Source organism: Muntiacus reevesi, chromosome 5, assembly GCF_963930625.1.
Source record: "Muntiacus reevesi chromosome 5, mMunRee1.1, whole genome shotgun sequence".
Taxonomy (NCBI): Eukaryota; Metazoa; Chordata; class Mammalia; order Artiodactyla; family Cervidae; genus Muntiacus; species Muntiacus reevesi.
The window spans coordinates 18069526-18092622 of NC_089253.1; the positions used below are offsets into that span (position 1 = coordinate 18069526).

Genomic DNA, 23097 nt, shown 5'->3' on the forward strand with positions numbered 1-23097 from the left:
GCTTGTGGGGCATTTATTCTATTGGTGGGAGTCAACCAATAAACAAACAAATATGTCAGTTGATGTTAAGTGCTGTGCATACAAATAAAGGAGGGTAGGAGGAGAGATGGAGTGAAGAGAGGTTTTTGTTGTTTTATAAAGAGTAGTCAGGGAAGACCTCTGATGAAGTGATATTTGAGTAGAGACCTGAAGGAGCTGAGAAAACAAGTCATATGGATATCTGGGGAGAAATATTTTTAGACAGGTGACCAAAGGTACCAAGATCCAGAGGTGGGAGTGTATATATCCTGTTGGTAGAAGCCGTTATACCTGGAGCAGAGTGAGTGAAGGAGGGAGAAGGAGATCCAGGTCAGAGATACAGCAGAGTAAGATGAGGGGTGGAGGAGGAGGATAGAAGTAAGATCATGTATGGCCTTGTAGGTCTTCATAAGGACTTTAGCTTTTACACTGAGTGATTTGGGAAGCCACTGGAAGATTTTGAGCAGAAGAGAGTGATGTGGTCTGAGACTTACATTGTAAGAGGATCATTTTGGGAGGCAAGAATGGATCTGTTAAGAGTCTACTGCAGAACTCTAAGCCAGAGTTTCTCCACAGTGGCACTGTTAACATTTTGGGTCAGATAATTTTTTGTTACGAGGGGCTTTCCTGTGCATTATAGTGTAATTAGTAGCATTCTTGACCTCTACCCATTACATGCCAGTAGTACCTCCCCAGTTGTGCCAGCACAAATTTCTCTAGACATGGCCAAATTTCTCCTTTGGAGAAAAATTTCTCTTCCTAGCCTTGAAATACTGAGTACCACTATCCCTGAGTCAGGAAGATCCTCTAGAATAGGAAACGGAACCCCACTCCAGTATTCTAGCCTGGAAAATTCCATTGGCAGAGGAGCCGGCTACAGTCCATAGGACTGCAGAATTGTTCGTGACTGAGCAACTGAGCACACACACATACACGCTTATACACTATTCTAGGTAAAAGTTGCTGATGGTGTGGACCAAGATGGTAGCAGTGAAGTAAAGGTGATGAGAAGTGATTGGATTATAGATCAATATTGAAGGTAGAGTTGGAATTTGCTGGTGGCCTTGATGTGAAGGTGATAGGAAAAGTGGAGTCAAAGATGAATTAGATTTTTTGGCTTGAGTAACTGCAAGAGTAGAATTACCATTTATTGAAAGGGGGACAAGTGAAGAAACAACAGATTTTTGGATCTGTTAAGTTTGACTGTCAGTGACACATTTGTCTTCTGTTGTCTTTATAAATACTCTGTCTTTGAAGGTAGGAAATAGGTCTCATGTTTTGTGACTGCACTGAATCTAGTGTATGGAACAAATTCAGAAAATGGTGAATGAGTAATGAGATTGTTTACTATTTCCTTGAATATCTAGATTATTTACTATTCCTAAATAGAGCTCATGTTTTTTCATTCTTTGGGTCTTTGCTTTTGTGGTCCCTCAAGATGACTCCCTATCCTCACCCCTATTGTCAGTACCTTTATCTGTGAAAAAATTCTACTCCTAAAACCCAGCCCAGGTACTGTCTCCTCTACAAAACTTCGAGCTCTACAGATGTAATTGATGTCTTCCTTAGTACTTTTTTGCCTTGTTTGAACTTCAAGTACATTTTGATTTAGTTAGTTGCTTTGGAACTGACTGCCAAGGAGTAGATTTTTGCCTTTCCCTGCTCTTTCCATCCCTCCATTGCTTATTTCTTTTCTTGAAATATTTTGGTAAGCTATTATTGTTTGCTTATTTATTTTATACTCTGCCTCACTTCATAGTCCTTAATAGACAATTGGTTCTGCCATCTAATTACAAGAAAGCATGGTATATTAGATGACTGTTTTAAGAGAACCAAAATCATCATCATTGACCGACTTCCTCTTATGTTTAACTGGTAATATCAGGGGTTGGAGGAGTTTTTGGAGGAGGTTGCCATTAACTCCACCATAGAGCTGCCGGAACTTACACAGGACTGGGGAAACAGACTCTTGGAGGGCACAAACAAAACCTTGTGTGCACCAGGACCTAGGAGAAAGGAGCAGTGATCCCACAAAAGACTGACCCAGACTTGTCCCTGAGTGTCCAGGAGTCTCCAGCAAGGCGTGGGTCAGTGGTGGCCTGCTGCAGGGTCAACGGCATTGAGTGCAGCAGTGCGTGCATGGGACCTTTTGAAGGAGGTTGCCATTATCTTCATTACCTCCATCATAGTTTGGCCTCAGGTCAAATAACAGGGAGGGAACACAGCCCTGCCCATCAACAGGAAATTAAAGTTTTGCTGAGCATGGGCCTAACCATCAGAACAAGACCCAGTTTCCCCCTTAGTCAGTCTCTCCCATCAGGAAGCTTCCATTAGCCTCTTATCCTTATCCCTCAGAGGGCAGACAGAATGAAAACCATAATCACAGAAAACTAACCGAACTGATCACATGGACCCCAGCCTTGTCTAACTCAATGAAACTATGAGCCATGCCATGTAGGGCCACCCAAAACGGATGGGTCATGTTGGAGAGTTTTGACAAAATGTGGTCCATGGGAGAAGGGAATGGCAAACCACTTCAGTATTCTTGCCCTGAGAACCCCATGAACCGTATGAAAAGGCAAAAAGATAGGACACTGAAAGATGACCTCTCCAGGTCGGTAGGTGCCTAATATGCTACTGGAGAAGACAGGAGAAATAACTCCAGAAAGAATGAAGAGACGGAGCCAAAGCAGAAACAAACACCCAGTTGTGGATGTCACTGGTGATGGAAGTTAAGTCTGATGCTGTAAAGAGCAGTATTGCATAGGAACCTGGAATGTTAGGCCCATGAATCAAGGCAAATTGGAAGTGACCAAACAGGAGATGGCAAGAGTGAACATCGACATTTTAGGAATCAGTGAACTAAAATGAACTGGAATGGGTGAATTTAACTCAGATGACAATTATATCTACTACTGTGGGCAAGAATTCCTTAGAATACATGGAGTAGCCCTCATAGTCAACAAAAGAGTCCAAAATGCAGTACTTGGATGCAATCTCATAAACGACAGAGTGACCTCTGTTTCCAAAGCAAACCATTCAATGTCACAGTAATCCAAGTCTATGCTATGACCAGTAAAGCTGAAGAAGCTGAAGTTGAATGGTTCTGTGAAGACCTACAAGACCTTCTAGAACTAACACCCAAAAAAGATGTCCTTTTCATTATAGGGGACTGGAATGCAAAGATAAGAAGTCAAGAGATACCTGAAATAACAGGCAAATTGGCCATGGAGTACAAAACAAAGCAGGTCAAAGGCTAACAGAGTTTTGCCGAGAATGCACTAGTCATAGCAAACACCCGCTTCCAACAACACAAGAGAAGACTCTACACATGGACATCATACCGAAATCAGGTTGATTATATTCTTTGCAGCCAGAGATGGAGATGCTCTATACAATCAGCAAAAACAAGGCCGGGAGCTGACTGTGGCTCAGACCATGAACTCCTTATTGCCAAATTCAGACTTAAATTGAAGAAGGTAGGGAAAACCACTAGGTCATTCAGGTATGACCTAAATCAAATTCCTTACTATTATACAGTGGCAGTGATAAATAGATTCAGTGGATTAGAGCTGACAGAGTGCCTGAAGAACTATGGATGGAGGTTCGTGACATTGTACAGGAGGCAGTGATGAAGAGCATTCCCAAGAAAAAGAAATGCAAAAAAGCAAAATGGCTGTCTGAGGAGGCCTTACAAATAGTTGAGAAAAGAAGTGAAGCAAAAGGCAATGGAGAGTTCGAAAGAGTAACAAGGAGAGATAAGAAAGTCTTCCTCAGTGATCAATGCAAAGAAATAGGAAAACAATAGAATGGGAAAGACTAGAGATTGCCTCAAGAAAATTAGATGTATACCAAGGGAACATTTCATGCGAAGATGGGCACAATAAAGGAAGGAAATGGTATGGACCTAACGGAAGCAGAAGATATTAAGAAGAGGTGGCAAGAATATACAGAAGAACTATACAAAAAAGATCTTCATGACCCAGATAACCATGATGGTGTGATCACTCACCTAGAGCCAGACATCCTGGAATGTGAAGTCAAGTGGGCCTTAGGAAGCATCACTATGAACAAAGCTAGTGGAGGTGATAGAATTCCAGTTGAGCTCTTTCAAATCCTAAAAGATGATGCTGTGAAAGTGCTGCACTCAATATGCCAGTAAATTTGGAAAAGTCAGCAGTGGCCACAGTGGAAAAGGTCAGTTTTCATTCCAATCCCAAAGAAAGGCAATCCCAAAGAATGCTCAAGCTACCACACAATTGCACTCATTTCACACGCTAGCAAAGTAATGCTGAAAAATCTCTAAGCCAGGCTTCAACAGTACATGAACTGTGAACTCAGATATTCAAGCTGGATTTAGAAAAGTCAGAGGAACCAGAGATCAAATTACCAACATCCATTGGATCGTCGAAAAAGCAAGAGAGTTCCAATAAAACATCTACTTCTGCTTTAGTGACTATGCCAAAACCTTTGACTGTGTAGATCACCACAGATTGTGTAAAATTTTTCAAGAGATGGGAATACCAGACCACCTTACCCTCCTCCTGAGAAATCTGTGTGCAGGTCAAGAAGCAATAATTAGAACTGGACATGGAACAATGAACTGGTTCCAGATTGGGAAAGGAGTACATCGAGGCTGTATATTGTCACCCTGCTTATTTAACTTATATGCAGAGTACATCATGAGAAACGCTGGACTGGAAGAAGCACAAGCTGGTATCAGGATTGCCGAGAGAAATACCAATAACCTCAGATACGCAGATGACACCACCCTTATGGCAGAAAGCAAAGAAGAACTAAAGAGCCTTTTGATGAAAGTGAAAGAGGGGAATGAAAAAGTTGGCTTAAAACTTAACATTCAAAAAACAAAGATCATGATATCCAGTCTCATCATTTTCTGGCAAATAGATGAGGAAACGATGGAAACAGTGAGAGGCTTTATTTTTTTGGGCTCCAAAATTACTGCAGATGGTGACTACAGCCATGAAATTAAAGGATACTTGTTCATTGGAAGGAAAGTTATGACCAACATAGACAGCATATTAAAAAGAAGAGACATTACTTTGCCAACAAAAGTCCATTTAGTCAAAGCTATAGTTTTTCCAGCAGTCATGTATGGATGTGAGAGTTGGACTGTAAAGAAAGCTCATCGCTGAAGAATTGATGCTTTTGAACTGTGGTGTTGGAGAAGACTCTTGAAAGTCTCTTGGACTGCAAGGAGATCCAGCCTGTCAATCCTAAAGGAAATCAGTCCTGAATATTCATTGGAAGGACTGATGCTGAAGCTGAAACTCCAATACTGTGGCCACCTGACGCGAAGAACTGAATCATTGGAAAAGACCCTGATGCTGGGAAAGATTGAAGGCAGGAGGAGAAGGGGTAGATAGAGGATGAGATGGTTGGATGACATCACCGACTCAACGGACATGCATTTGAATAAACTCTGGTAGTTGATGATGGACAGGGAAGCCTGGCATGCTGCAGTCCATGGACTCCTTGGACGCAAAAAGTCAGACATGACTGAGCAACTGAACTGAACTGAATAGTGCTTGCATCTACATGACCTAAGTGACCTGAAAGGTCCTGATTAGGCTAATGACTTCATAGACAAAACATTATTAGTCAAGGTCCTTGGGTTGAAAGAACAGTTTGTGATTTTTTTTATTTTGTAAAAACAAAAGACTATATAAATGCAAGGAGTAATTGGACTTAAAAGAAGTCAACTGCTGACTTCTGTAAAGTTGGCCATGTTATTATATATCTTAGATTTAATTTCTTTCTTTGACTATATAGTTTAGTCTTTTAAAGTCCCTTCTACTTCATCTGATTCTGCTTTTTCATGTATTTAGCCTATAGTTTCTTTCTTGGTTATAATCTATTAGCCCTCAGTAATAAATAAAACACTGGCTTCTGATTAATATACCTCAATTTCACGTGTCTTTCATTTCTTCAGAGGAACCAAGCTTAGCCAAGCTTCCTATAGCTCACCTCTGAAAGAGACAGCATGTGAGTTGACTGGTCTGCCTTCTGTCACCAAACCAGCATCTGGTTTTTGAGAACTGAGGTCTAAAAACAGAAGGTGCCTTAATCTGCTCTTTCTTGCTGAAGACATCAGTGGTCCTCCTTTATACTGTAAGATTCATGTTTTATAGTTTCTTCCACCATATCCTGTTTGTTTTGTTTATTCAGTTTTCTAGTGCAATACCTTTTACATTTTTCTGTATGCTAGCCTCCCTTCTTGGTTATGATTCTTGGAGTCATAGGCCATTTCTAGGTCATATTTAATCCCGATGACCAAGTACAGGCAAGACCACATGGGATGTGTTTGATAAATGTTTGAAGAGATAGAGTACTTAGTAAATTTGCAGATGATAAAGAATGGAAAGAAAAGCTACTGTGCTAGATGGCACGAGAGAGAGAGAAGAGAGTGAATGAGAGAGCAAGGGAACTTGACAAGGTGGATTAAAGCCAAAAAGATGAAATTTAAGGAAGATGACAGTGCTACATTTTAAGTCTCAAAGAAATGGCAACATATGGGGAGCCTAGAGGAGACCTAGCATGATGCTCTGCTTAAGAAAATTGTGGTTTTGACTGCCTGAATCCAATGTCAGCCAAAGGTACTACTGTGACTATAAAGCTAGTGCAGCTTCAGGCTGAATTATTGGAAGTTCGAAGTATAGTTAATGGAGGTGACAGTCCAGCTACATTCTATAGAGGATGGACTGTACTTAGACTGTCATGTTCCCCATGGGGAACCAGGCAATAAGAGGTTCATTGCAGACAGAACTGTGTTTAGTGGAAAGTGCCTTAAAGCATCACTGCTCAAAGTAGAGTTTGAACTCTTCACAGTCTGGAATGAGGTAAGCATAGAAATTGAGAGTGTGTAGAAACTTGTACAACAATTTGACAGAATAATTTTTTGCCTAATGCATCTAATAAAAAGAAAATGAAATTTATCTTAAGTCTTTTTTTGTTTGATGCTTTCCCTGTATTTTATTTTTAGAGCAGTTTTAGACTTGTAGAAAAATTGACCAATAAGTGCAAAGACCATACTCCATATCTGTCCCACTGCTCCCAGCACTTCCTCTGGAAATGCTTAACATCTTGCATTAGTAGGTACAATTGATGAATTAGTATTGGTACATTATTATTAACTAAGCCTATAGTTTATATTAGGGTTCACTCTTTGTGTTGTACAGTTTTATGGGTTTTGACAAATGCATAGTATCAGGTATCTACTATTATAGTATCACACAGGATAGTTTTCCTATATAAAAAATGTCCTCTTCATCCTTGCCACCACTTTCTAAGTGTCTGTCAAGCACTGATCTTTTTGCTGCTTCTCTAGTTTTTCCTTTTCCTAACTATTCTGTAATTGGAGTCTGCCTTTTCAGACTAATGTTTTTAATTTAGCAGTATATATTTGGGGTTTTCTAAATCTTTTAATGAGCTTTCTTGGTGGCTGGGCTGGTAAAGACCTTTTAATGTTTTGATGGTTCATTTCTGTTTATTGCTGAATTTAATACACATTCTATGGATGTTTGTCTATCCATTCATCTATTTGAAGCATATCTTGGTTACTTCTGAATTTTGACAATTATGAATAAGGCTGCAATAAATATTTGTGGATAGATTTTTCAACTCATTTAGATAAATATCTAGGAGTGCAATTGTTAGATTGTTTGGTAAGCCTATATTTAGCTTTATAACTGCCAAACTGTCTCTCAGAGTGGCTGTACTATTTTACATTCCGTTAGCAGTGAATGAGAATTCTTGTTGCTCCACATCCTCACCAGTATTTGGTGGTGTCACTGTTTTGGATTTTAGCTATTTTAATAGTTATCTAGTGGTATTTTGTTGTGTTTTAATTTGCAAGTCCCTAAGACCCTGATGCTGGGAGGGATTGGAGGCAGAAGGAGAAGGGGATGACAGAGGATGAGATGGCTGGATGGCATCACCGACTCAATGGACATGAGTTTGTGATGGACAGGAAGGCCTGGTGTGCTGGCGATTCATGGGGTCACAAAGAGTTGGACACAACTGAGCGACTGAACTGAATGACACATGGGGGATTATCTTTTCATGTTTTCATTTGCCATCTCTATATCTTCTTTGATGAGGTGTCTGTTTAGATAATTTGTCCATTTTTTTATTGGGTTGTGTGTTTTCTTATTGTTGACCTTTAGGAGTTCTTTGTATATTTGGAATATAAATCCTTTATCATATATGTATTTTGCAATGTTTTTCCAAGTCTATGACTTGTCTTTTCATTCTCTTAATAGTGTCTTTTGCAGAACAAAAGTTTTAATTTTTAAATAAGCCCAAGTTTTCAGCTTTTTCTTTTATGGATTGTGATTTTATTGTATAAAAAGCCATCACCCATTCTGAAGTCATCTAGTTTTTCTCTCTGTTATCTTCTAGACTTTTTAAAAATAGTTTTGGATTTTACATTTAGGTCTGTGATACATTTTGAGTTAATTTCTGTGAAAAGTGTAAAGTCTGTGTCTAAATTTTTTTGCAGGTGGAGGTCAAGTTGTTCTCACACTGTTTATTGAAAAGGCTATTCTTTCTCCATTGAATTTCCTTTGCTTATTTGTCAAGTATCAGTCGACCGTATTTGTGTATGTCTATTTAGGGTCTCTATTCTGTTCCATTGATATATTTGTCTATTCTTTCACCAATAACATGCTGCCTTTATCTCTGTAGCTTTGTAATAAGTCTTGAAGTCACATAATATTAGTTCTCTGATAGATACCTATATATAGCTAGAGTTATATTCATAAGATATGTCACCTAGGCTATATCCCAGACCAATTTAGTAAAAATCTCTGCTAGGACTTAAGTATATATATTTAAATCTTCCCAGGTAATTTTGATACATACGGAGAGTCAAAAACCAGCATACTAAAACCATAAACTCCTTGAAGGTGTGGTCCTCTTTGGTATGTCTGTCTCTAGTGGCTTGTACAATTTGCTTAAATAGTTGTTGAATGAGCAGATGATTAAAAGAACTGAATATGTTTATTTTGGAGAAGAGAAAATGTGCATGGCCTTGATAGATCATTATATACACATATCTGAAAGCCTTTAATATGACTTGGCATTGAAGGATGCTTTCTGAGTGCTCTAGGAGGTAGAATTAGAAGTTTACAGAGAGGCACCTGGCTGAATATTAGGAAGCACTGTCTCATAGTGCTCAGTGCTCTTGAGCTTTCTGTTCCTTCACGTTTCAGCAGAGCCCATATATAAGAGCAGATGCTGTATGGGATGGGAAATTAGGTAAGGTCAGATGTTATGCTTATGGATGATTACTTTGAAAAACTATGTTTAAGGCTGAGAACTCTTTTCGGTTCTCCTCTCATTCATAAATTGAAGGACATGGGTATGGGGGTTAAAAGAACATTATTAAAACTACTTTGAATCTGAGTTCTCATAGTGCAGCAGAGCCCTCTAGTCTGTGTTATTGACTGATTCTCTCCGTGCTGGAAGAGATTTTTATGGAATTCCATCTCCTCCACTAAAATTGAGATTTTGGTAGTTGTAATAGCACAGATACTGAGGGTCTGGGAAGGGTGAAAGATACTTAACAGAAGAGCTCTTTTCTCGTCCTCCTGGAGTTCTTCCCCTGCATCCTTCTGTAGGCAGATTATGTTGGCATATTGAATGGATGTGTGGACATCTGTCGGGGAAAATGGATAAATTCCATTAAATTTCCCTCTAGTACACTTAAATTTCTGATCAGATGTAATACTGGTTACCTGCTTTTTGCCAGGCTGCAGGGAGAGGGATATGGCAGTTGCTACAAAGATAATTGACATGGCAGAGAGAAATAAAACATAGGCTTGGGAGTCGAACCAAAGTTGGAATGACTCAGTCCTTTACCAGTGTGTGGTCTTGGGGAAGTCACTGCCATCTCTCACTCATCACATCCTGTCTTTTACCAACTTTTGTTACTGCTTCCAAGCCATATATCTCTAGAATATGTTTATTTCTCCTTATCTCTTCTCCAATATATTAGTCTAAATCATTACTTTCTTCTCTTGGCCAAAGTTCTGAAAGAATTTACTGACTTCTCATTTTCATAACCCTCTCCTCTGTTTTCCATTCAGCAGTCGGTGATTTTAAAAAAGATATAGATTAGACCTTGTCATTATGCTTAAGACTTTCCAAATCTTTCCCATTACTAAAACCTAGAACAAAACCCAAACTCCTAGTTATGACCCCCAAGAGGTCCTACATACTCTTGACTCCTGGCATCTCTCAAGAGAAGTTTATAGAGGTAATTGACAAGGTAAATTACCCTTAGGAAGCACTTGGAAATGTGTGAAAGTTTTTTTTTTAATCATTTCAATTGTTTATAGAGGTAATTGACAAGGTAAATTACCCTTAGGAAGCACTTGGAAATGTGTGAAAGTTTTTTTTTTAATCATTTCAATTTTGGGGGGTCAACACTAGGATTTAGAGGGTGTGGGCCAGTGTTGGTAAATATTCTGTAATGTGTTGTTCTGCTCAGTGCCCTTTACAATGCCTGATTTACAGTATGTGTTTAAGAAATACTTACTGTACAAAACCATATTTTTCTTGGAACTCAGTTTTTTTGTTTTGACTGGTGTCTTGGTTGTGGTGAGCGGGGGCTACTCTCTAGCTGCAGTGCACAGGCTTCTCATTGTGATGGCTTCCCTTGTTGTGGAGTACAGGCTCTAGGGCGCACGGGCTTTAGTAGTTGCTGCGTGTGGGCTCAGGAGTTGCAGCTTATAGGCTCTAGAACACAAGCTCAATGGTTGTAGCACCCTGGCTGAGTTGCTCTGTGGCATGTGAGATCCTCCTGGACTGGAGACTGAACCCATGTCTCCTGCACTGGCAGGCACTCTTCACCACTGAGCCACCAGGGAAGCCCAGAACTCAGTTTCCACACGTGTGAATTGGTGGGGCTTCCCTGGTGCCTCAGTGGGAGAGAATCTGCCTGCCAGTGCAGAAGAGGTGGGTTCGATCCCTGGGTTGGGAAGATTCTGCTAGAGAAGGAAATGGCAACCCACTGCAGTATTATTGCCTGGGAAATCCCACGGGACAGAGGAGCCTGGAGGGCTATAGTCCATAGGGTTGCAAAAGAGTTGGACTCAACTTAGTAACTAAACAACAACAAACAACTAGTTCCTAAGGTTGTGGTGAGAGAGACGTAACATTTTGTGGAGTATGTGGTACAGAATGGCACTTAATAAATGGTAGCTGCTACAGAGATTTCTTTGCTTAGAAGCAGCTGTAAGCATCCACCCATTGTTTTCCCTGGGGTATTCGAACTAGAACCTGACACCTATGTTGGGGCCCTGGGTGGGTGCCTCTTTTTGCCTGAAGCCTAATTGAGAATGGTAGGTTTGATTTGACTTGCCCTGGGGTCCAGACCCAGCTGGAGAAGCAAAGGCACAGAAGAGCTCTGGTTCTCTTTCTTGACTCTGGGGCCCACCCAGGAAGCTCAGACAGTCCCTGGAAAGCCTGGATTCACTGAGAAGACCCCGGCTGGAGACTAGGTGGGAGAGAACAACGGAGGGCGGGGGTGGGAAGGTAGTAGTCTCTCTGCCTTCCCTCAGAGCTTCTTTACTGAAAGGAGAAGCAGGTTTTCTCCCGCCTCCTTCCCTCCCTTGTTTCCCCGCCCCTTCTGCTTCTCCAACCCCGGAGCGGAGCCTTTGCTGCGCCCTGTGAGGGCGGGAGCGTGCTGCTCCCCGGAGCCAGAGCTGGGGCGGCTGAGCTGCTGCGAGCCCGGCCCCAGCCAAGTATAGCTGCCCGGGTGGAGCCTGGGTGTCGCGCGGCCGACCAGGCGTGGGAGAGGTTAGGCTCTGCGACAGAAACCGCAGCAGAGATGCCGGGGCCGGCTCCCCCGACCAGGTAATGCTGGCCCACCATGGGGCATGCTCAGCTGGGCGGTGCTGGTGAGGGGGGACGACTCTGCTAGCTTCCGGGGAGTGGTGACGCGGGTCCGGTAGACTTAGGGTCTCTTAAGGAAAGAGACCCTAAGTAAGAGAATGGGTTTATGGTGGAATGCTCAAATGAGCCCACCCAGGGCTAGGCCAGGGATGGAACCAGAGCCCTGGCTAGGGAAGGCTCTGAAAGGGAAGCTGGTTTTGGGGAACTTGCTCTGCCTGAGGAGCCTTGCTCCTTTGCAAGCACCCTTCTGCTTGGCGGCCGGGGTGATGCTTCCCTCTGTTTTGGATTAGCTGCTGTCCTGCCGGACCGAGGGGGCTTTTCTCTCCGGTGCTGAGGAGGGGCACTGTATTATAAATGACTTGTTAAGAGGTGGAGTGAACTGAGAGATGAGAGACCTGGGGTGAGGGGGAATTAGTCCTGTTTAGGCAGCCTTTGTGGGCCTCAGTTTCCTTATCTGTGCAGCGAAGGGCTTGACATTTTGTTTGTGACTGGCATTTTCAGACTGCCCGACTGCCTTTTTTTTTTTTCAGACTGCCTTTTGGACAGGCAAGTTGGTAAAAGCCCTAGAGTAGACTGCAGAAATGTCCCCCTCAACACTGTAGGAGATAGGCAAGCTTGGGAAACAGATCTTGGTACCTTTTCTTCCAGCCAGTCTTTTGAATGGCATCTTATTGGGCTGCTCAGGACTCTGTGAATTCACAGACAAAGCAGAGGTTAAGAATGGTGATTTTTTAAAGTATTGAGTGTAGGTATATTGGTTGTAGGGAGACAGTTGGGAAGAAGCAGGTCAAGGTATATTAATAGTTTTTCTCCAGATTGGCCAGTTCTTTGATACTTGGGCATAAAACTGCTTTAAACGTAGCTATCTTCTCAGGAACTTCCTCCTTAGAATGTCGAGCTAATGACAGACCTTGGGACTGTGTAATGTCTTAATCATGATCATCTGGGACCAAGAAACATGTCAGGCTGATACTAACCTACCTTGATTATTTTGGACTGCCTTCTTCTCCCAGTTTTTCTATGACTCTACTAACCTTATCTTCTCACCACTTCCCTTTCTACTTCCTACTCCTGATCATTTTTCCTGTTCTGTCCCCTACCCACCTTTTCTCCCATTCCCATTTTCTTTTTCCTGCTCCCCCTTCCTCTTGTACTTTCCCTTTCTGGCTCTTTCCCCTCCATAGCCAGTTTTTCTCTTGAGTCCTCTTCTTGGTTAGGCTTTCTTCTCTTTTCCTTTTGGTTCAGCTTTCTCATTCTTGGCAGGTCACTGGTTTGCAGGGACTTTTGCTATGGTGTTAGTGAAATCCAAACACTATTCCCTACCCAGCTCCCTTACTTTTGCTTTTCACCATGAATCTATCTTTCCCAAGCGCCAGTCTCTCCTTACTGCCTCTTTGCCTTGCTTTGGGCCCAACAGTAAGCAATCTTTCTTCCTGGATTTGTCCCCCACCTTATTTCCCAGAGGCAGTATAAGAGTAAGCCAGATGGGAAGGGGAGGACTTAGGAACTGGGGTGGGAGGAGGGCAAGAGTTTTCTGGAGGCTCTAACTTCCTTTAGTGAGATGAGCAACTAAAGTGAAGTCGCTCAGTCATATCCGACTCTTTGTGACCCCATGGACTGTAGCCTACCAGGCTCCTCCGTCCATGGGATTTTCCAGGCAAAAGTACTGGAGTGGGTTGCTGTTTCCTTCTCTAGGGGATCTTCCTGATCCAGGGAACAAACCCGGGTCTCCCGCATTATAGGTAGATGCTTTACCATTTTGAGTCACCAGGGAAATGGTGAGCAACTAGGAGACACACACAGACTCTTTAGCAGCTTAGAAGCTTTGCTGACCTGGAGGAAGGGAGGCAGACCTGTGTACCCAGGGAAGAAGAGGAGGATAGCAGGAGTGGGTTGGAGGGAGAGGAGGAGGAATCCTGAGGGGGAAGAAGAATGGTCTTTTGAAGAAGAGAGTGGCCAGGATAAGATAGGGGTTGTTTAGGGGTAGAGGTTGTTGTATTGGGAAACACTGTAATCTGGGAAAGAGGACCGTATTCATTCATTTTCTTTCTCTCTGAAAACTAGCCTTTTGGGCTGATTTGTTTTCTCCTCAGCAAACTTTTTTTCAAGAGTGTCCTCAGTGTGGGATAGTGAGAGGGAAAGCAGAGATAATGAGGCAAGATTGTTATTATACATATACTTACTGTCTAGACAATGTGTTTATGTACAAAAAGCTTTAAATATGATATCTTCATCCTTAAACCTTCTCTGAACCATCTATGTTAGTTATGGTACCAGGTGTTGGGGATGCAAAAATGGAAATTGAACTAAGTTGCTGCCTTCCAGTGCAAGTCTAAGAGTGGGTATCTGAAACCTCATGTGATAAGGATATGTGATGTAAGAGAAGCACAAGGAATTATAATAATGCAGAGGAGGGAACTTTTGATTCAGTAAGTGGCAGAGCTGGACCCTAAACTCAGGTCTTCTCTAAAGGTGATATCTGTGCTTTTATACCACATTATCTTCTGACTCTGTGTGTACATACAGTGTACAGAGGGTTTTCTTCTGTTTTCCTTTCTGCCTTTCTGTGAACTAGACTCTAAGTCCTGCTGATATGAAAATAGAACAGACTCCTGTGATAGGTCACTGTGCCATGGCCAAACGCTCATTATTTTTGAAGGGAAACACACTTTTTCCTTCTTAACTTCTGGCTCTGGGCCACTTGGGGGACTTGATGCTGAGCTCCCTGTATAAGTCATTTGTGCTCCCCTCTCCTTCTGCACCCCTCCAATTTATTTTATTTTTAATTTAATTTTATTTATTTATTTTGTTGTTGTTTTTCATTTATTTTTATTAGTTGGAGGCTAATTACTTTACAATATTGTAGTGGTTTTTGCCATACATTGACATGAATCAGCCATGGATTTACATGTGTTCCCCATCCCAATCCCCCCTCCCGCCTCCCTCCCCATCCCATCCCTCTGGGTCTTCCCAGTGCCTCCAATTTCTTAATTCAATTTCTGGCAGACTATAGAGCCGAGAGACCAGATGGAGCTAGGTGAAGCATTTTATTTCCATTGGTCTCTGTAAAATAGGGATTTAATAACTAATAGGGTTGGTAAGGATCAAATGGAATAATAAATGTGTGAAAAGACTTTGTAAACTGTGAAGTGCTGCATAAACGTTACTGTGATTGTTCCTAAGTGTATTTTCAGCCATGAAAAATGCTCAGATGTTGCAGCCTGGAGGAAATGCCAAGGGTTGTTCACTGACTAGTTTAAAGCTGAGCCTTAATCCTTAATAATGAAAGAAAGGGGCTAGAAAGAGGATGCTTTGCTTTAGAGACTGGTAATTGAGCCCGGTACTGAAAACTGAGGTTGAGAGGTTTAGTGTTTTCTTTGTGTGCATGTGTGCTAAGTTGCTTCAGTCATGTCCGACTCTTTGTAACCGTATAGATGGTAGCCCGCCAGGCTCCTCTGTCCAGTGGATTCTCCAGGCAAGAATACTGGAGTGGGTTGCCAAGTCTTCCTCAGGGGATCTTCTTGACTCAGGGATTGAACCCATGTCTCTTATGTCTCCTGCATTGGCAGGCAGGTTCTTTATCACTAGCACCACCTGAGAAACACAGTGTTTACTCTTACGGTCAAACAAATGGTAGGTAGCAAGGATGAGAAGTATTTTAGTGATATCTGTGCTATAGCAAAAAAAAGCAAAATAAAAGAAGGAAGGGGGAAAGGGATTAAAACTGAACTGACCTCAGTTCACCTACTAGGTACTTGGTTTTTAATCTTTCTAATATTCATATATAAAATAGGAGATATTTATAAATATCTTGAGTTATAAAGTTTAAAATAATTATATATAAAAAAGAAAAGAATATATAGTAGATACTTTATAGCTGTACTTAACTTTTATCCTGCAAAAATACCTTTGAAGTTACCTTCTTAAGAAAGTCTTCCCTGACTCCTAGGCTGTTAAGGGCTTCTATTTTTATTTTTTTTCATTGAAGTGTAGTTGATTTTACAATGTTGTGTTAGTTTCGGGTGTACAGTGATGTAATTTTATATATATATGTGTGTGTGTGTATATATATATATATATATATATATGTTTCAGATTCTTTTCCCTTATCAGTATTACAAAATATTGAGTCTAGTTCTAAGGGCCCCGTTTTTTGTATTCATGTGCTTCCTCTTGTCACTCATAATGGCACTTACCATGTTGTACTCTCGTTGGGGTTTATGTATCTTTCTCTCCTGTTAGCATGTGAATATTTACTAGACAGAGAAGGTTTAGTAAATCTTGGTGTTTGCTGTTATTAAGCCCTATTTAATTTCTAAGTATACATTGATAAATACAACAGATGAAGTTGCTCCTTTGTGAAGCTTACTGTTTAGTGAGAGTGATGTATAATAAGTAAGCAAATATAATTAAAATTCATGTTAGATGTTGTAAAAAAAACCCAGAATTCCACTTGTTGAAATTAGCTTTAGGGTACTTATGCTGCTGAGTCGCTTCTGTCGTGTCTGACTCTGTGCGACCCCTTAGACGGCAGCCCACCAGGCTCCACCATCCCTGGGTTTCTCCAGGCAAGAACACTGGAGTGGGCTGCCATTTCCTTCTCCAGTGCATGAAAGTGAAAAGTGAAAGTGAAGTTGCTCAGTCGTGTCCAAGTCTTCTCGACCCCATGGACTGCAGCCCACCAGGTTCCTCTGCCCATGGGATTTTCCAGGCAAGAGTACTGGAGTGGGTTGCCATTGCCTTCTCCGAGGGTACTTATGAGACATGCAGGCAAAATGTTTAAAAGAGTGGTCCCCAACTCTTGGACCCAAGTTAGTAACTGTGCCACACAGCAGGAGGCAAGCAAGTGAGACTTTGTCTGCCCCTCCCCATCACTTACATTGCCTGAATCATCGCTTGCATTAGCATCTGAACTGAATCTCCCCATCCCCCCCCCCCCCCCCCCCCCCCCGCATTCCCACCCTGTCTGTGGAAAAATAGTCTTCTGTGAAACCCGTCCCTGGCACCAAAAAGGTTGGAGACTGCTGATCTAACAGATAGTTATTGGTCTGAAAAAGCTTTGGGACTAAAGATAAAAACTAGGGTATCATCAACATATAGATAATATGTTAAGTCATTTGAATGGATGAACATCTAGGACAGAGTGTAGTATGAGGAAAGGACCTTCCTAGCCTGGGACATGTGGAGGATAGCTAGTGAAGGAAGAGTCTACAAAGGAGATAGGAATGGACAGAAAGATAGAGGGAAAGTTAGGTGAATGTGCTTTCCCAGAAGCCAAAAAAGTAGAGCATTTGAAAGAGAAGGGAACCGGTTATATTGAACACTGCTGGGAGGTTGAGTAAGATGAGGACAGAGTAGTGACCATTTGATTGGCAACGTGGAGATGATTGACAAGGAGGCTTGACAATCTGCTTTTGGCCAAATAGTAGGGTGTTAGCTGGCAAACAGAAGGGGAGGAAGTGGAGGTAGTATAAGTAGACAGTTCTTTTGACAAGCTTTGTTATGAAGGGGAACAGAAATAAATAGTGTTTGGAGGAGTATGTGAGTGTCAAGGGGTGTGTGTGTGTGTGTGTGTGTGTGTGTGTGTCTTTGAATAGGAGATGCATAGCATGTTTATATTCACCCAGTATTCACCCACTCAGGCCAAAAATTTAGAGATCTTCTTGGTTTTTCCTTTTTTTCTCACATTGTATATTTAGTCTATAAATAAGTCATTTGGCTCTACCTTCAAAATGCTCTCTGCCTACTGCGATCTGTTTAAGCCACCCTCGGTTCTCATGTGAATTATTGTGATAACTTCTTAATTGTCTCTCTGCTTTTCCTCTGCTCCTCTGCAGACAGTACTCTGCAGCCACAGTGGTTTATTCAAAACATAAATTAGTTCTTGAGTGTCTTCTCACACTTGCTACAAAATCCAAATTTATTGTGGCCTGTAAGGTCCAGCATATTCTGACCTCTGACTACATCTCTACTCTTAAAACTCTTAACCACATTTCTCCTTGTTCACTCAACTTCTGTATTGCTGGCCTTTTTGCTCTTCTGCATGCCCCAAATATTCTTGTCTAGGACATTTGTGCTTACTGCTTAAAATGCTTCCATATATTACTGTGATTTGCTGTTGCATTTCATCCATGTCTTAAGTGTCTTTTCCTCAGAGAAGCCTGTCCTGATCATTATCGTATGTACCACCCCATCCCTGTCCATTTATAGTCACATGAACTGCTGTTTAATTTTCATTATGGACTTGACATTGTGTATTTATTTATTTATTTCGTCGCTTCTCTTATTAATCAATCCATAAAGCCCATGAACACAGTGACTTTTTTCTATTCAGCTAGATTAGAATTGGTACAGTATAGATGCTAAATGAGTGTTAATATTTGCTGAATGACTGAATATGTGTGTGTGTGTGAGAGAGAGAGAAAGGGAGAAGTTAATATAGCTGCTGAAGGAGAAGAACATTCCAGGTGAGATGGAGTACAAGTGCGGGAGTAGAGGGAGAAGAGAGAAGGAGAGGATAACTTCTGATAAGAGAAGAGACACCTCCTTCATTGTATGGTACAGTGGGTGGTATGGGTGCCGGGAAACATACAGATTTAGGAGTAAGAAGATAGACTTCTCCTGAGAAGATTTCTGTTTTCTCATTGAAAGTTGGATCACTGTCTGAGGGAACGGGTGGATGAGAATCCCAATTGATGATTTGAGGCAAGGTAATCTTTTAAGTTGGAAGAGCATCATAATTTTCAAGCTACAGCAGTCAACCAGGTAATGTTCTCTAGGATACTCAGCTCTTTTAGTATAGAGGCAGTTTGGAGAGAGTTAAGCTCAACTATCCTGAAGCTGGGATTTTGCCACTTGAATTTTGGAAAGGAAGAGGAGGCAAGGGGGTAGATTGTTCTTGTTTTTTATCTTGGTGGTTTAGTATATACATGTGCAGAGAAATTCTATTATAAGCCATCTTATTATCCTACAAATTTTACTGAGAGTCAGTCGTCCAGTGTCCACAGTTAATATCTTAAGTCTCATTTAACTGATCTTTACCCTGGCATTAACAGGATAATATGACTATTGATACCACTATGCACTTTTGGCACATTGTAGTGTATTTATTAGGTGATAAATTCTAATTCTCCTTACTTTTTTCTTTTTTATTGTGGTAAATGCACATAATATAAAGTTTACCACCTTAATAATTTTGAAGTGTACCATTCAGTGGTGTTAAAATACATTATTGTACAACCATCACCACCATGGAACTTTCCTGGTAGCTGAGCCAGTAAAGAATCCGCCTGCAACACAGGAGACCTAGGTTTGATTCCTGGGTCAGGAAGATACCCTGGAGAGGGATAGACTACCCATTCCAGTATCCTTGGGCTTCCCTGGTAGCTCAGACTGTAAAGAATCTGCCTGCAATGCCGGAGACCTGGGTTTGATCCCTGGGTTGGAAAGGTTCCCTGAAGGAGGGCATGGCGACCCACTGCAGTATCCTTGCCTGGAGAATCCCATGGACTGAGAAATCCTGGTGGGCTACAGTCCGTGAGGTTGCAAAGAGACACGGCTGAGCGACTTAAGCACAGCACAACATCACTACCCTCTATCCCCATAACTCTTTTTATCTTGTAAGACTGAAACTCTATACCTGTTAAACAACAACTTCTCATTCTTCCCTTCCCCCAGCCCCTAGTCAACACCATTATACTTTCTGTCTTTGTAATGGAATTATACAATATTTGTCTTTTTGTGATTGGCTTATTTTACTGAGCATAAAATACCTCGAGGTTCATCAGTGTTGTAGCATGTTGTAGAATTTCCTTCATTTTCTGAATAATATTCCATTCCATACCACTTTTTGCTTATCCATTATCTGTCAATGAACACTTGAGTTGCTTCCACATTTTAACTATTGTGAATAATTCTCTTATGAACCTGAGTGTACAGATAGCTCTTCCAAACTCAGTTTTCAATATTTTTGGATATATACCCGAGAATTAGAATTGCTGAATCATATGGTAATTCAATAATATTTTAATTTTTTAAGGAACCATTTGCTCTACTATTTTCCATGGTGGCTATACCATCTTATATTTCTTCCAGCAATGCATAAAGGTTCCAATTTTTCCACATCCTCATCAACACTTGTTATTTTCTGTCTTGTTTTGTTTTTTTGATAGTAGCCATCCTAGTGGATGTAAGGTGGTATCTCATTGTGGTTTTGGCTTGCATTTCCCTAAATATTAGTGATATTGAGCACCTTTTTATGTGCTTATTGGCTATTCATATATCTTCTCTGGAGAAATGTCTGTCCAGATCCTTAGCTAGCCCATGTTTGAATTGGGTTGTTCATGTTTTGTTTTTGAGTTTTAGAGAGTTGATGATTTTTGATGTTTAAGTGATTTATGTTTAGGGAAAAAAGGATGTGATGCCAGTAGGGACTAACTGATAGTAGATTGAAGTTCAAAATAAAGTCTAAGAATGCTTTTGGAAGTTCTTGAACAGGTGAGCTACATGAATAGGAGGTTTTGTTTGGATGATTCACTCTAGATGTCAGTCAATGAACGTTTTGGGAATAAAGTCTAGGGTGTGATCATGAGAATAGTGGTTAACTTGGACTGTGTGCATGGTAAGTCGCTTCAGTTGTGTCTGACTCTTTGTGACCCTGTGGACTGTAGGCCTCCAGGCTCCCCCTCCATGTGATTCTCTAAGCAAGGATACTGGAGTGGGTTGCCATCTTCTGCTCCAGGGGATCTTCCTGACCCAGGGATTGAACCCACCTCTCTTCTGTCTCCTGCATTGGAGATGCAGGTCAGGAATTTCCCAAGATGATAGAAGAGGATTATAAGACCTTTGGTGCTGTTTTCTGCAAGCCATCTGCAGGGGTGATAGGAGTGAGAAAGATGTGTGGCATTATTGGTAGGGTGAGGGAGGGTGAAGGTATAGGTCAGCGTAAGTTAAATCTTTGACTCCGTCTCTCTGCTTTTTCCATTTTGCTTTACAGGTACAATTTTTTCCAAGTTTTCCAGGTACAGCCCTTTGTTCATTCTGTCTCAAGTTATAATTAGTGGAGAAAGTTTCTTTTTTTTTTTTTAATTAGTGGAGAAAGTATTTTTAAGAGAATCTGAATAACCAGGCTAGTCATGTCCTTTGCACTGTTTCATTGAGTGATCTTAGGTAAGTTGCATACCCTATGGGTTTCATAGTGGAATTATAAAATAAAAATTTTGAATTAGCTGACTTTATAAGATACTTCCAGCCCCTGTGTTTTTCTTCTCTAAACCAGGCTGCCTCAGTCAGTGAACCATTACTAGTTACCTAATTGGACCAGGTCTGTGCTGTCTTGGGGACATAGACATTAATCATATTTACTTTTGTTCCATGACTTGTTCATGGACTGGTGAGATTGATATCATGAAATATGGAACCTGCTGCACAGAATAATGTATAAAATGCTATAAAATTTGGGGCAAGGTAGAAATAGGAGGGCTGTGTGAAGGTTTTGTAGAGGAAGTGAGTCAAGCTGGGTGTTGAGGAATGAGTAGGAATTTTCTTGGCAGACAAGTTGGGACGTTTTAGGCAGAGAGAACAGTGTGGGCAAAAGCAAGAAATCAGATTGGGCTAGAATGAGAAGTTTAGAGATAAAAGACATGAAGCTGGTTAGATAATTGGAGATAACAGGTATTTATTGAATATCTATTTTGTGTCAGACAACCTGCTGGGGACTTTATATATGCTTTTATTTATTTATTTTTAATATATTCTTTTAAATTCTCATAATAACTCTGTGAAAGAGACAGTCTTACTTGTATTTTACCAAAGAGGAAACTGGGGGTCAGAAATTAAAGTAGTTTTTCTATGCCCAGAAACAGCCTCCATTTTTCCTCCCTGCTATCTCAGCACTTGCTTTCTTGTTGCTAAACCAGTGCAAGTGACTGGAGGTTGCATAGTGGGAATGTCTTTGACTTGTCAAAAGGACATCCCTCAGCAAATTCAAGACTGCAACATTCCAGGCTCCTGCCAAAGAAAACCTCCTGGCACGATTTAATTAAAGATCAGATTCTCATAACCAGGTGTCAAGGGCATGTACTCCCCAGTCTTGGGTGGAGTGCTGGTCATGCAAGTCTCAGCAGCTCTAAGTTGTTGGAACTGAAAAATGTGATTAATATATGAGATAGGTTTTATTTCCTTTTTCCTTTCCCATGTTCATTTAAATAATGGCCTGAGGTATTATTAGCGGTTATGTGGTCCATTCCTTTGCCTCTTGAGTGAACAGTAAGGGATGGTGCAGCAGAAAGAGAGCTGATTCTGTGGTCACACAGATTTCATTTCCGGTCCCTGCCTCTGTTTCCCACTAGCTGTGTGACCCTGGGTGACTGGTGGCATCTCTGAGATTTTTCTTCTGACTTACTCACTATTTTATCCCCAGCACCTAACACAGCCTGACAAAAAGTAGGAGATGAATAAATGTTTGCATGAATGAATGAGGAAAAGAATACCAGCCAAACAGATTTCCAAGTTTTCTTGTAAATGCCACTAATGTTAGTAGTTATTAAAATATCAGACCTAAGTGATGTCTGAAACCCTATTTGTAAAGACGTTAGTCCAGGAGGTTCTATGGGGATGCTCTCAAAGAATTTTGGCAACTTCGTTTAGGCATTTAGAGGCCTCTCCTAAACTCCCAAGTCCCATTGTGTGAGCTCAAGGCACCACAGAGTCCTCAGTACAGACAAATAGCAGCTGATCCCCTCCTCCAGGCTATACCTTCTTTCTCATTGTCAATCTCTCAGCCTTTTCTTAATCAACCATGTCATCTTTTATTTTTAACACGGAGCTTCATTGTACAGATCTAGAACTGCTTAGAAGGGACCATTTTCTGACTATAGCTGTATGCGTCACAGAAAATAAAAGGCCTTCTCTGATTGCTGTGTCCTATTTTTTCACTTTCATGTTGCATTCTTCAACGCCATACTCTCACACTTAGGTTATTCCTATGGTCTGGAGTATACTTGCCATCATTGTTCTTTATCAAAATCATTCATTTATTTATTGTCTGTTTTTCTTGGTCAAGGTAATATTTCAGTGTCTGGGCCTATCCCAGACCAATTAAAATCAGAGTTCAAGCAGTGGTATCCACCCCTCCCTCCCTTTATTAGGAAAATCTGAAAC

At 41.1% G+C, this 23097-nt stretch overlaps 1 protein-coding gene across 6 annotated transcripts in view; it reads left to right on the forward strand.

The window, feature by feature from the left end:
- The window catches only part of PAK1 (p21 (RAC1) activated kinase 1), a 162170-nt gene that overhangs the window by 52647 nt on the left and 86426 nt on the right, over positions 1 to 23097 (forward strand). For 2 of the 6 annotated variants that reach the window (XM_065937212.1, XM_065937215.1), the window contains exon 1: positions 11722 to 11898. The exons of the other annotated variants lie outside the window; for them this stretch is intronic. The gene's annotated coding sequence lies outside the window, so the exon portion shown is untranslated. Of the gene's footprint in view, positions 1 to 11721; positions 11899 to 23097 lie in introns of those variants that run through there. 6 annotated transcript variants of the gene reach the window in all.